The following is a 7,208-nucleotide window of genomic DNA, read 5'->3' as shown; positions in this document are numbered from 1 at the left end:
GGAACATGTACTAGGAAAACATTGCCACAAAGAAGACAAACAAGTACAACCACAAATATTGCTGTGAGTTAAATAAGTACATAAAAACAATGAAGTATCTGACTTTATAAAATAAAAGTCCAAACTGGAGGTACAAAAGGTGTGATTTTAAACTAAAGGCATTACTTAGAAAGGCAGAGAGAGAAAGTATGATGTAATGAAGCCCATAGTGAAAGTAGTTCAGAAGAGATTTTCATTTCTGAAAAACAAAAACAAAATTTAAAAATCTATAATTATGTGGTAGACAACAGATAAGAGATTTGAAATAAAATGCAAATGAACAAGGATTTTAAAAGATTAGAGGCCAGGTGCGGTGGCTAACACCTGTAATCCCAGCACTTTGGGAGGCCGAGGCGTGTGGATCACGAGGTCAGGAGATCAAGACCATTCTGGCTAACACGGTGAAATGCTGTCTCTACTAAAAATACAAAAAAAAAAAAAAAATTAGCCGGGCGTGGTGGCAGACGCCTTTAGTCCCAGCTACTCGGGAGGCTGAGGCAGGAGAATGGCATGAACCTGGGAGGCGGAGCTTGCAGTGAGCCGAGATCGCGCCACTGCACTCCAGCCTGGGCAACAGAGAAAGACTCCATCTCAAAAAAAAAAAAAAAAAAAAAAAAAGATTAGAGAAAATAATATAGAGAAAATGGAAAAAGTAGTTAACTCATATTTAATGTTTGTGGAAATGAAAAACGAAACAGAAACAGAAAAGTAATGTGCTGCAAAAATGTTCAGAAAATTTAGAAAACCTGAATATATAAATTCAAATGGCACATCTTATTCTAAAAGCAAAAAAGATGAGAAGCAATCAATACTCAGCCACTTCCTGGTAAGATTAATTAGTAAACAGCAACAATATTAAGCCCTAGCACACCAATTGGAAATGAAAACAACCGTCTCTGAAATACCTGTTGGGCCAATACTTAATCAAAACAATAGCTTTAAAATATCTAGACTATAATAACAATATAAACATACATATCAAAACCTTGTGGTCAATTAAAACAATGCTCACAAAAAGTTAAAATTTTCAATACACAAGTAAGAATAAAAAATTAAGGCTCAGTTGAAGAAGCTAGAAGAATAAAACCAAAGGAATCAGTAAAGAAGAAAGCAAAAATTAATATTATAATATAGAAAAATAATTCATGTATTTAATCTAATAGTTTTTCCTTTTAATAAGAATCAACAAAATATAAACATTTAGCCAACCTAATTAAAAATGAACTAAAAAAGATACACGTATTTGACATAAGAAATGCTACTCAGGGAAAAATGATAGAGAAAATTAAAGTAAATAAGCAATATTCAAATGAGAACTCAGAGAGTAAAAAAAATAAATAACTTAGGGAGATAAGAAACAATATCAGAAATACAGATTGTGGTTAAAGAGCTATCCTCAAATGAGTAGCAGGCCAACAAATTTAGTCTCACAGAGAAATTATACCAAACCTTTAAAAGCCAAAACTAATATGGCTCAGATATAGAGAAATAGAGAAATGAATTAATATTCTGATAAATGACATAACATTGATAGAACTAACAAAAAGAATACACAAAAGATCATATCAAATATTCTTATATATAAATATTTGAATACAAATCCCCCAAAAATTAGCAAATAAAATTCAGTAGCAGAGTTAGATCATTATCTCAAGATATACCTCAAACTGTATCACAGTTTATCAAACAAACAAAAATCTATAAAAGGACTAAAAGAATATATACTAGAAATAAAAATAATTTCACAGTGGCAAAATTCTTTTTATTTATAAAACAAAAATCAGAAGACACAAAAGAAAACAATTGGTAACTATAAATGCATAAACAATTAAAACTTTGGACATCATGTAATAAAGTCAGAGGTAAATATTGTAACTTAAATGACACACAAGAGTTTAAATTTGTTTAACATAAAAAGAAGATTCAGAATATTAGAAAAAGATCAACAACACAATAAAGTAATTTATACTCAGTTAATAACAGCAACAAAATATAAATGATTATATTAAAAGTTGTGTAAAAATTACTTACAGTGAGAGAAATCCAAAATAAAATTACAATAAGAACAATTTTTCACCTAGAGCTCGGCCAGACTCAAAAGGTCGGCTCTGGGAAATTACATTCTCTTTAAAGAGCACTATATTTAAAATTTAAAATGGACATACCCTTTGACCGAGTAATTCTATTGGAAAAATTTATCCTAAAATTATAGTCGCATATTTATAAAGTAACCTTCCTCTTTTGTGATTTATACACCCTTGTTTGTATTTGCTGAGGAAAGATCTTTTTAATTGAAATCTTTTTTTATACATATTTTTGAAACAATGGCTAGTAATGGTTGTTTCTGAAAGGTGAGTGTGGTATTAGATGTTTTTGATTGAGTTGTCCTAGAAACAGACACTGAGACAGAGAAAGAAAGAAGTGCTCTTCAGGGAAATATCTATAAGGGAGTGAGAAAAATAGAATTGGTCAAAGGCAGAAGTTATAGATGAGTCACAAAAATAACAGGTTTCACTAGATCCCACAAGAAACAATGGCACTGAGAAAGCCCACCCTTTAGATTGTCCTAATGTGATATAAGGGGACTGAGCTGGGTCTTTATGGCCCCCATATTAAATGCAGGCTGCTCTCAGGGGGAAGTGGGACTTTGAGTAGGGTGGCTCTCATCAACTCAGGGCAAGTCCATGAGACAAACTCAGCTGAGAGTTTTCAGCTGTCAATTCCCTCAGCAGCTGTGGAGATGGATGTCTCAGTCCTGCAAGGGGAAGAGGATGGTTGGTGGAATGTAGCACACCACAACATGCACTGAGCTGGCAGATCATAGGAAAAGGAAATTTCTTTTTACTATAAATAGTTCTGCATCTTTTCTTTTTGTATTATTATCACAATGTATTTTTAAAACACAATACCTAGTCAAATAAATAATCGAGAACAGCAACCACAAAACAAAATGCAATGAAACACAGGGATACTTAAGAGGTTACTGTAAGCTAGAGAGTCACAGCAGTAAACATCTGCAAAAGGCCATTTCCTCCAAGCTATTCTATATTTCTTTAGTCTGTGCAAAATCATGGTGGGGAAGATGAAAGAATGCTCTATTCAATAATAAGCAGAACATTATCTGAACAGCCGTCTGTTTGAATGCTGAACAGTCTGCTTACTTCATGAAGCCTTTAACAATTTCTAGTTTACACAAGCTCACAATCTCAAAGGCAATAAATTCAACCACGCCTCATATCCTTGTCATCTGTGGCCTTTGGCCAAAATATTAGCCCAACCAATCAGTAATTATCTTTCCAATACTTCTCTGTGTTGCTTTTTCTCAAGTCTTCTACCCACAGCCTGCATTTCTCCCAACCCTTTTTTTCCTAAATTCCTCAAACTCTGATCAGTCTAACTATAAAACTCCCTTTGTCTTAATTTTTTCAAGAAGTGTTTATTCTACTCCTTAACTTTAATAAGAATCCTACTGTTTTTAAATTACTGCACTCCCCCTGTGTCTTACCTATGTAGTTGCTACTCGTCTTGCCTGTGTAACACATAGAGGTGAATAACTCTGTGCAACAGGTATTGCAACTATGTTCAACCTGTTGTTTGTGCAACAATTAGCCATCTACTGTTGGGAACAAAGTAAAACTCATTCTTTTAATTACTCCTGGAAATGGGGACACTTAGATGATTGCTTTTTGACCTGTGAAAAACTTTCCTTCCTCTTTTGAGTTTCAAGTCATCCAGCTTTACCATTCTCTTCCCCACTTCTATTATTTTCCCAACAGCTTATATAACCTGAACATTAATGTGGAGGTTCATTGTACGCTAATGCAACAAGCATCTCCAGAGACAAAGAGAAGGCTGAAAGATCACTTGTTGGTTTTGATTTCATAGTTCTTGAGTTCAATTTTTTGAGGGGTCCAACCATCTGCCAACCATTGGATTCCATGAGAAAATAATATATTCCTTCAAATTAATTCCTTAATTGTTTTTTGGGTAAAAGATGCTTGCCATGGTAGAAAACACAATGGCTGCATGGGAGTGAAAATAATTGTCTGTCCTAATTTTTTTACTTGAATATTAAGTGTCTTTGTATCTTTAGGTCTCCATTTTACATCGTTAATAGTCCCTTAAAGAAAGCATAGTGCAGTGGATAGCACCCTGAATTAATGGGAGGAACCAGGTTCTTTCTCCTTGTGCTATTACTTAATTATCCATATCATCCTAAGGAATAACTTCAAATGCCTTAAGATGTTCCTATTTGAAGATGACCATAGTAGTCAGAGAGATTGAATAAGAAAAAAATAATTGATACACAATCAGACCCTGTCATGTTATTGTGGAAAATCATTTATTAGATCACTTGTTTTCACACTTTTGTTAAAGCAGTGAAGCTCACATGAGACTCATTTCTGAAACTAACATTTATCATTTTAAGTTATTGTTGTAAAGTTCTTAACTAATGCCAGAAATTATAAGTCCACTGGTAGTGTACATTAACATATTGACAATGGACACTCATTGAATATTATGCCATAAGATTGTATAGTTTAAGTAGTACAATAATATGGTCCTTCCATTTGTTCAGCAGTAAACTCCACTAGACACAGCAGAGTTTGCCTCTGTAATTAAGTTTCTACATATTAATAAATTATAATTTATTAAAATATTTGTCCTATGAAGTATGTTTGCTATTCTCTCTGCTCAAATATTCTATTCCTCTGACTTCCCATAAAATTGTTAGAATAAAGAAAATGAAACAATAAATGTATACACATTTTCTAATATCTGAAATGATTATGACTATGTACTCATAATGTATATATGTTCATATTGAGTATATATGAGTACATATACAGGTATCTATTATGAGGATATATGTATATATACATATATGTATATATCCTCATAGATACATATATATCATATGAGTACATATATAAGTACATATACAGATATATATTATGAGGATATATGTGTATATATGATAGACATGTTTATATATATAAATGAGGATATATACATATATGTATATACACATATATTCTCATAATATATATGTATATATGTACTCATATATGCTCATATATATATACTATATATCTGTCACTGTTATCAACATGAAAAAATTGGGTGTCTGTCTTTTTTATCTGAAACTGTACATAATTTTTACCCATGTATTTTCAACCTTAATTTAAAAATGTATGTTGGTAATACAAGAGTGTATTTAAAAATATGAGTGACCTCTTTATCTTACTTGACTCTATTGGAATTATTAACGGATTCACCAGAGCTTTATTATTCACCAAACACAGGGTAGTTAACATTTAAGTTTTAACAATAGTTTCCAGGTTGCTTGTAGATGCTTTATTCAATAATAAGAATTGTATTGTGTATAATCCTATGAAAAGATGTTGTAGTTAATTGGTGAATTGCTATGGCAGTGATAAGTATTTTAAACCTTAATAACTTCTTCCTTTTACTTTCTCCTTCAGATCATCAGTTAGGAAAGCCTGGCAGAGATATTCCAAAAAAAATTTGAAAGTGTATTTAGTTGGAGAACCAAAATGTTAAGACTGAAATTTCTTTATTTTACGGGTATTCAAAATCTAAATGGTCTTGTTCTTTCTAAAGTTTTAAATTAATGGCTAGGACAAAAAAATGACTTAATTTGTGGGAAGGAAATCTCAGATGCAAGGAACTTATTCTTTTAAGCTGCAGAGAAATGTAGTGCATTTATCAGCTTTGAGTGGATATCATTGTGTTTATAACAGAGTGGAGGCACCATGCAATTTTGCTCCTGAAATTGGTTTATATAGATGACTGGTTGCTGTGAAGTGTGTGTCAGAGTTCCATGCAGCTGTTATGAAGTAGTACAATTGTCATCGCTTCTTACATGGTTGTTGAGAAGAGCTTGAGAGCCCAGCTCAGTCAGCTGTTGAATAGATAACCCAACACAGTTAACGTGGCATACATTGTAAAGAATTACATGCTTGCTACAATGAGCTTTGGGCCTTTGGTCTAGATAATAATCCTGGTGGGTATACCACGTGTAGTGGCTGTCTGATCACTCAGATATAACTGACGAAACATAAAGAAAAATGTCAGTCGACTGAAAGAAAAATGCTGCTGCAAGTTTGTTTAAGGTTCATGTAAACAGCTATGTGTATTTTTTAACCCCAAGTCTCCCAAGAACTTGACTGTCATGCTCAATGTCTAACACTAAAATTCAAAATCTGGAGAGAATGACTTATTTAAAGCTGTATTTAAATATATTAAGGTATATGAAACCACTGCCTGTTTTGATTACAGAGACTCAGCATTTCTGTTTCACAGAAAATAAAGCCTTTCTGAAAATCAACTTTCATATACAATATATAAATAGAACACTACTAGAAAAGATAATTATTGACAGCTTTTGAGTCATGGTGGAATTTTATGTTAATTTCCAAGAACACTAAGAATAGCAATGTAAACATTTTGGGTGATTATTAATTATAATGAAATGAAATAAAAAAAGTGGGAAGAAATATCACTATTTGCCATTTAAATGTAAACACAAACACTGGGATAATTAACATGTTATAATGATGTTCGTGAAGCCCGAAGGAGATAAAAACCACCAAAGTTATAGGATTTCCAACTTAAAGCTTTATTTATTTTTTCATTCACTAACCTTTGCTTCTGGACTTGTTTGTTGCTGTCCATATGGCATGTCACAAACATGGCTTGAACTTGGACTACTTTGATTCCTATACTCATTGGGAGGATTTATGGATATAACATCTGCTTAAACTTGGAGATATTTTTATATTTGGTAATTTATGTCTTCGAAAATTACCACTTTATCTCCCTAAATTCCATAAATAATAATTTATTCATCTGCAAATAATGAAACTCAGAAAATAAAACGAAGTCCTGGTTTTAAGTGATTCATATGATAGGAAAGTGAGTTTTCACAACCTGAGCTAATTTCAGTTTCTTCTTATTATTCCCTCAAATCTCATATTTACAAAGTTGGAGAGAACTTTGCGCATCTTTTAGCCTTATCTCTTACCAAAAGCATGAATTGTTTTTAAATTTTTATGACTGATTTTTATAATAATAGTAATAGATCGAACTGAGAAATCTCTTAAATATACCATCTACCAGTCAAAACATGTTTGTTTTAACTCCTG

Source organism: Pongo abelii, chromosome 11 (genome assembly GCF_028885655.2).
Source record: "Pongo abelii isolate AG06213 chromosome 11, NHGRI_mPonAbe1-v2.0_pri, whole genome shotgun sequence".
Taxonomy (NCBI): domain Eukaryota; kingdom Metazoa; phylum Chordata; class Mammalia; order Primates; family Hominidae; genus Pongo; species Pongo abelii.
Note: the sequence above shows the minus strand (reverse complement) of the source record.